This window comes from Nanorana parkeri, unplaced genomic scaffold (assembly GCF_000935625.1).
Source record: "Nanorana parkeri isolate BGI_ZX_2015 unplaced genomic scaffold, ASM93562v1 scaffold400, whole genome shotgun sequence".
NCBI classification, from domain to species: domain Eukaryota; kingdom Metazoa; phylum Chordata; class Amphibia; order Anura; family Dicroglossidae; genus Nanorana; species Nanorana parkeri.
The window spans coordinates 187,340-196,257 of record NW_017306668.1 but is presented as its reverse complement, the minus strand read 5'-3'; positions in this window follow the sequence as shown (position 1 = coordinate 196,257).

The following is an 8,918-nucleotide window of genomic DNA, read 5'->3' as shown; positions in this document are numbered from 1 at the left end:
AACTGTAACAGGAACATTATTAGTAAACTTTTGACGATTCTAGCCTTCCATTCATTTATGTTTAAATATTACTTTATTGCTTACAGTATTGCTATATATTAATCTTTCTCACTCTATGGAAACTTAAAAAGAAAGGTTTTGTCTGGAGATACACTTCAGCCTTTTAATGGGAGATTATTTATTCTTCATCGGTCTCACCTTTTTTTTTGCCCACCTTTCCTCACTTTAAAACACATCAGTCAATTTTCAGCAAATAGATATATAAAAATACTTTTTGTGCCAATATGTTTAAACTTATAAAGTATTAATAAGATGTTAACATGTAAGATGAAGTCTTCCTCATTTTTCATTGTATTTCACAATCTATAAACATCTCACGTTACACGGTTTAATCATTTTCATTCTCTTTAGTTTTTTTTTTGTTTAGCTATTATCAAAGATTGTCCCTATTCACCCCTATGCATTTTTACCCAAATACATTTGTAATTAAAATCAATGGAAATGCATCCCAGCACATGCCCATGCAGTTCACTGTAACATGCGTTGTGTGTTTTTAATGCACATTTTAATAAACTTTGTATTAAATATTAATGTGCATCATGAAGCATATCAATCATTGGCATACGCGGTACGGCATTTCCATTGATTTAAAGACATTATCCTTGTAGTGAATAGGCCCTAAAGCAAACCTTTTGTTTTTCCCTCAATTTGTAAAGTGCCGATTCCCTCTATGCACTGCTATATGGTAAATATGGTGTAATAATAATAAATACAGACTATTAAAAGCCAGTAATTACTTACATTATGGTCAGCACCAACTAATTTGGTATTATGACAATGATGAAAGATATGGCTGTCATTGCTGAACCGTTGTGCTGGGGTCACCATGTATAATTACATTTGTTCCTTTGTCTGTTTTGTGAATGGCGATGGTTCCATTATTCCTAAATGTCTTTGCACATAGCAGGCACAGATGAATAGAGGTTACCCCTCCCCCGGATTTTCACAGTATCAGAGTGAAGCTGTGTCACCTCTGTCTGATTAATGTAATCTTATATGACGCGGGAGTTTTCTCTCTTATATTGTGAATGTGAGTAGAAGTAATCAGGATGTTCACAGAACATAACTCATTACACATTTCCCCTTCCATTTAATGCAAAGTGCTGTTCATCACATCCTTGTTTAGCTAGAAAATTATTGGATCGGTTTGGTGTAAAGGAAAACACCCAATTATAATTCATTTAATGCACCATTTATGCAAATTTAAAGTATATGTAATCCAATCACTAAATCCTCATATAAGCTTTTTCTTTTTGTTTTTTTCAAATTCTCTTTATTAATTTTAGCATAGGAAATACAAAACATGACCATATGGGGCATACCCCTGGCCATAAAATACAAAATGCAAAAAAATACAAGTACACAAGCAATTAACAACACCAACATAAAACATTCCTATGGTTCAGAACCAAAGAAAAGAAAATAGTCAGCCCATCTTGCCTACCCAAATCCCAAACCAACCAGGATACATTAGAACAGTAGATCATAGAAATAATACCACACAAGCATGAAAATACCCAATCCATGTCCCCCAGGTTGAAGCATCGTAAAGAAATCAGAGGGTAACACCAACGGAACAAAAAAATGTACAACACCAAAGTACATGAGGCTTGATCATAGATCCCAGACTTTATTAAACTTAGTCATACAACCCCTGGATTCATTAGTAACATGTTAAAGTATAATTCAAAGGATTACTTAAATTTGTTAAAAGCACCTGAAGCTACACAGTATGTACATATAAAATACCATAATTAGCTTAATTTCATTACATTAAAAGATCCAATATTTTACACAAATAATAGGTAAATTAAAGAACATATCAAAGAAATGTTAGCCCCACTTTGCTATTCCATGCTTGCAATGCACATATCACATCATTACTACAAATGGGCGCCATATACTTTCCATATCCTTTGTACAGACTGCTAATGTTGTCCGTCGTTAAGATGTGCTTGTCAAGATCTGTTGATAGAGAAAGTAGCTCTACGTGTAAACCGCTTCTTCAGGAGGAGGGCTACAACTATTTTAAAACACTATGAACATACATTTAGTAATTTCAAAATTAATGAACTTTATACATACATTGATACATGTTATCTTACATACAGAGCAGGATTGCAAAGTCCTTCCCAGTGAGCTTTCATTGATCCCCATTCACCCCTGGTGCGGATGAGGAGCCAGCAAGGAGGAACACACCTGAAGCACCAAAAGAGCGCCAACACATCAAAAACAGACCTATCTGCCTAAAAGTATTTTCTGAGTGTATTATGTGATTTTCAGGTAGATGGGTCCGATTTTTATGTGTTGTCGCTCTTTGGGCCGTTTCAGGTGTCTATGAACAATCTTTCAACTAAACCAGCCTTTTTTTTTTTTTTTTTTTTTACCCCAAAGGAATCCTTCAAATAATTTTCAGGTCTTGGAGAACCGATGCTAAAACCAATTAATGGGTGGGATCAATTGAAAATGGCCCCTTACATTGGTGGTCAGTGGCAAAATTTCACCCTTACAGACAGCTATAAATATCATTACTCTCAGGCCACTGCCGAGTAATGATGGCCCCCAAAACTATGCAGACACCATAAAGTGGGAAGTGAATCAGCCATAGCTCAAGGGACCCCTACCAAACCCTGGAGGAATCCTGGTTGAGAATGGCTGAACTAGACTGACATACTGAAGAAATGGAAGGATGGTGATCCTAATGAACACAATTGCATACATACATGGACAATTTGTGTCTGTATTTGATATCTAAAGTCTCGATAATGCTCTGTGATCTCTATTGCCTGACAGAGAAAACATGGTAAATGCTTACTGGATCTGCAATGAATTATATAGCATTCAGTTATTGTTTCTACTGATTTATCCTCTATCAAGCATCTTTATTTTAAAGCCTAATTACCAATTTGTGCCTAGGGGACCAGTGTAAGGGGTGGTTATTACGTAAGCCCCACTCCCGCAGGCTCCAAGCCTGGTGCCCACAGCCTCTTCCCCTCTGCGCTTCAGTGGTCGGAGGCCTGCTGACATCATCACATCTAATGCCTATAGCCCTGCATTATACGTGATGACACAGAGGGACAGGCCACAAGCCAAAGCAGAGGTGAGCACTGTCGGTTGACTGGGATTAGGTAAGTAAAATTCTTTATTTAAGACCCCTAGACAAAAAAAATACCAGTTAACCCTTAAAGTAAATAGCCCCACTGCAAGGGTAATTTTGAAAATATTTTAAAATAGAAATGTATTTAAAATGTTGATTCTACAAACAAAGTAAATAAATTGTACATATTGTTAGTTGAACAGGCTAAATGAGGGGAAAATGCTCAATTTCCCAATCCACGTTGAACAGCGTGGATGGAGGAATCTCCCGCTGCCGGTTATTGATGCTTAAATACCCACATGGTGACTGCGGCTAATTGGCTACAGTCACTTTTCAGCCAACAATTTTCTACTCCGCTCCATTGGTTTTTCATTCAAAGTATGTCGAGCTGGGAGGGGTCAAGAGGGCCACCCATGGTATGAATTTCAACTGATTCCATAGGAATCTAACAGTGTATGGCCAGCTTTAAAACGTTGAAGCACAGTAAAAATATTGGACCCCCCAGGAGCTATTTGCAATAACGTGTGTGTATGCACAGCACATTTGCACATTATGACACTCTTATCTTACAAAGTGCCCCCTCCAGTGCTGCAAAGTCCATGCTCCCCTCCATTGACAGTGTTTCATGTTTACCTTGTCTTGTTCTGGGTTCAGGTATGCATGGAAGCACAGAATCACTTTTACTTACCTGATCCCCATCTCCTTATGGTCAGTGCTCACCTCTTTCCCCTCCGCTCTGGCTAAGGACTGTCTGTCGGCACCCTAACTTCTGATGCAGGTCTATGGAAGCTATATCAGACCTTATGTCGTCATCGGCCCATAGATCATCGGAGCGTAAGGGAGGGAGCCAACAGGAGCAGGGATCAGGTAAGTAAAACAGCTCTTTCCGGTCCTCTAGGCATAAATGAGATGGGCTTTAAACGTTTTCCAGAATTTCCAAGTAGAGTGAAACATAAGCTGAGCTTGGGCCCATGTACGTATAATAAAATCAATAATATCTGAATGACACCATCATTGATTTAGTGTCCTTTCAGTACGCTAATCAATGTCGTTATTATCACCACAGTTACAGGTAGTAAGGTGAGGACAAGTGTGATAGGTTTACACAAATTACACACAAACAACATGTGTATTGAGCTCTTTAAATTGCCCCCCCTCTCCCCCTTCCCCTGTCATTCATTTACTGCAATCACCTGACGTGTAATAAGCACTAGGTGTTTATACCTTAGATTACATTAGCCATTGTCTCTGAAATGTATTGTTCACATTCCCAGCTGGAATCTACATTTACAAATAAAACACCAGCACTGTCGAATCCAAACAAACATTTAAACCAGGTGCTAGGATGAAAGGTAAAATCTATATTCACTGTAAAGGTAACATACTGTATAATGATATCCCTGCCTGTAAACTACACATGAAAGGGAAAAATACTTGAACAGTGTAAGCAATTATAATGTGATGGTGCCTGGCTGTTTGTAGACACAAAACTATTTCAGCACATTGGGATGGAAAATTGTAAAGCAATTTCTAAAGTACTCTGCGGAAATAAGTAAAAAAATGAATTGCTTGTAAGCCCTCACGGGCAGGGCCCTCCTTACCATCTTGTCTTGAATTGTATTGTGATTGTAATGTCTTCCTTATATTGTAAAGCTCTGCGCAAAATAAATCCTGTATAATAATAGTAATGAATAAATAAATGGTCACATGTAATTGTAGACAGCACTGCGTAAAGAATAGAGCTTATAAAAAATAAAATCACAATACAAACTATTTTGGATCTAAAATGCCCTTTATTATTGGTTTAAATTACAAATATGCTAATCAAATTCAATTTATTATAATTAAAATGTGATATTACAGTCAAAAGGATTTTTTTGCTTTTTCAAAGGCTGATTAGATCACGTTCAATGGATGCTGCTCCTTGATGTTTAAAAGGTTTAGTTTCCTGCACAATCAGCTGGTCTCCTGAGCACTGGGCCTGATATCCATTTTTAGAGGGGCTCCTTTCCCTTGCAGGGTCCTATGGAGCCACCCTTGTGTGTACTAGTAAGCTGTGTCTTTCTTCACAAACACAGAGACACAGCAAGACAAGACATTCCCCTGCTTTCTGCTCCAAGTTAGTAGATGGACAGCTGCTGGAGACTACTCTGTCCCTTGTGATCTTGTACTGGACAGGAAGTTCAGAGAAGCCAAGCTGAGAGAGATGAAGCCAGCTGTTCAGAAACATGATGGCTGGAAGTGTTTGGGCAAAAATGTAAACAAATGCTTGGTAATATATATTTGTTTGATCTGGATTCATTATTGAAAAAAGTTTGAGAGTTTAAGGCCCCTTTCACATGGGAGCCATGGGGGCTGTTCACTATGCAAACAAATTTGCACTTTGCAAAGGAGGTTTCCCCTTAGCTTAGTGAATGAGGTGAAGCTTTGCTGACTTCCATCCAATTACGTGCAAGCAAAAATACTATTTTTTTTTATTTGTCTTGCACATGATTGGGTGAACAGCCTTTAGTAAATCAACTCCAGCAAATCAATAAGAAGTATTGCAGGTGTTAGGGTGGCAGCTCAGTAATGCTCTCCTTTCATGTTCAACTTCCACAATACACAGTGTTTTACATCCGTATTTGCTACAATAAAAATTGCACACATATTATTATAGCTTCTTATCTTATCCTGTTAGAACACTGCCCTCTAGGGAAATACATTTGTTATTGCTTATAGACTGTAAACCAGAGATCCTAACCGCCTCTGTCACTGGTATGGCTTTCTCTACAGACACCTCACATCTTCAATGTATGAAAATTTAGGTCAGCCAGGGCAGACGCAGACACCAGAACAGTGCTTTCAAGACAATCCCCTACGATTTCCCTCTGGAACAGATTATTAGTATTCACACAAAATAAAAGGCTACCAGCAAAAACATTAACCACAATGCTGTAAATGTATTGCCCCACTTTAGATTAGCAGTGAAGTAAATCTCTTAAATTCCACTCCATTTTTTTTATACATTTGGAGTGCAGTGGCGGACCTAAGGAACAATGGGCCCTGGTGCAAGTTGAGAGCACTACTGACCACATGAAAGCCTGCACTGGCCAGCTGAGAGCCACACTGACCACCTGAGTCCCCACACTGGCCACCTGAGAGCCCCACTGACCACCTGAAATCCTGCACTGGCCACCTGAGAGTCCACACTGGCCACTTGGGAGCCCCACTGGCCACATGAGTGCAGGAAAACAGGCTCCCATTGAATCCCCACTTATTTATTTATAAATTACAATGCAATAATATTAGAAATAAAGAAGTGCACAATAAATACGCTTAAAATATACAAAAACTATCCCCCACTGCCTCCCCTCACTTCCCCCCACAACCTTTCCCCCCTCCCCGGTCTGTGGAAAAATTTTCTTCCGCAAAACTGGTCCCTGGGGTCAAAACGTTTGTGGGCCGCTGCTATAGAAGACTACAACTCACAGCCATGCTTAATACAGAAAAGCAGAATGGCTTTGGCTATAGGGGACTACAAATCCCAGCAATACTTTATATGGCAATGCAGAATGACAACAGCTATAGAGGACTACAACTCCCAGAAATACTTTACACAGAAATGCAGAATGGTAACAGCTATAGAGGACTATAACTCCCAGCAATACTCTATACAGAAATGCAGAATGGTAACGGCAATAGAGGACTACAACTCCCAGCAATACGCTATACAGAACTGCAGAATGGTAACGGCTATAGTGGACTACAACTCCCAGCAATAGGCTATACAGAAATGCAAAATGGTAACATAGATGACTACTACTCCCAGCAATACTCTATACAGAAATGCAGAATGGTAACATAGAGGACTACTACTCCCAGCAATACTCTATACAAAAATGCAGAATAGAGGGCTACAAACATGTCACAGAACTTAGCCACGTACAGAAGATGAAAGCAGTCACCTCATCTCCTCCTCCTCACGGCGGGAACATTATGTAGCTGGGAGAGGAAGCAGGCTGCCTCAACTTGTGCCTGCAGGCTGCTCTGCCTCAATCTGGCCTCACTGCCTGTCGGCCGGGCAACGGGCGGGCAGACGGACGGTCGGTCAGCGGCCAACCCTCCAACATCTTTTGCATTATCCTGCCACTTGTGCCTGGGTCTACTGGGCCCCCCCAGGCTCGGGCCCTGGTTTGCTTCAGACATGACAGCTTTTTCCTCCATAATTCTAGGTGAGGCTCTGCCTCCCCTGCCTGCACGTCCCTGTCCTGGGCAAATATGGGATTTCCTTTCTTTCGAAAGCCCCCTCTATTTACTGTTCTAATTACTAGTTCTAATTCATAAAGTCGCCATGAAACGTTACAAAAAAATGGGTTAATCCCAAAGAAACTACAGAAGGGATCCTTCAAAAAAATGACATATTTATCTATGTATTCTAACTTGCTAACCGTTTGTTATGGGAAAATATTCTAGTGTTAATGACCCACTGAAAGGCTAAAGGTCCATGCTGAGTCGGAGAATTTCCATCAAATGATTCATGTGTCTTATGATCATCAAGACTTTTGTCTCGTAATTAGTACAAGAAAAGCAAGATGTATAGCGAGCAGGACCTCATGTTATCTTAGTGATGATTGGTTCAGGTCTGTTTATTTTCATATTTTCATTTGCCCCATCAGCTCTCTATACATAGTGTTTGCAGTCAGCACTTTAAAGGATGTGGTTTAGAGCCATTTCTACATCGGAATCTTCTGTATTTCAGTTATGCTGACAAACAACATATCAAATATAACTACTTTGCATTTCAAAAGTTTGGGCAGCTATACTAAACACTAAACAGCTATACACCTCGCGATTATCGTTCGATTTCCAATGAAATTCGGTTTGACCTACGATAATCGGCCAGTTGATGAGAAGTCAACGATCACAATTACTGTACAACTGGCCGAATTCCGTCTATCAGGCAGGCTAGAAAACTTTTTTGAATCGTTCGAAAATCGCGTGGTCGGATGATTGTTGGCTTGTTTCCAAGCATCCCTCTCTGTATACTGTGAGTGTCATGTACCAGTTGTGTAAACATGCCAGGGTTGTCCACATGTTTCAGCACATACATGCAAGCATGAATAAACATGGTTGTACATATCCCATGCCCCCTTTACATGATCCTGAACCAGAAAGATGTCTAATGTGATCCTGATCTTGAATCACCCTATTTCGCCCCTGCCAACCGAGTGACACAGAGCTCATCCCCACAATGTAAACATGCCAGATGTCAATCACTTTGACATGATCCATCCTGCTCCTGGTCTCTAGACTGCCAAGGGATGTACATGCCCTACACATCTGTGGAGTTTCTGAACCTTGGCAATGCACAGCTGCACCATTGAAGCCGCACAAGATTGAATACCACATGGCACCATCCACCCAGAGCGCATGCACAGCATCACTCAACCTGGAGGATCATAAATGCATTAACGTGCAAAAACTGAGGACACATAAACACGGGAAAATGCCGCATAAACATGTTTACTATTTCGGCGTAGGAATCTGAAAATATAAAACAACTCTATATAAAAATAAATAATTTAACATGTAAACAACAGAATGCACAAAAAGGGCCAAATGGCAACCGGAACAATGTTATAAACTGCAGCCTGTCAAATCTCGTGCAACTCATCGAGCACATCACTAAGGGAACTCGCATCTCAGCAACCTGCTTGCCGATCTCCTCCAGTGCACTGCAGCTACGCATGATGACTGCGCATAGCTTCCCAACTGGAGT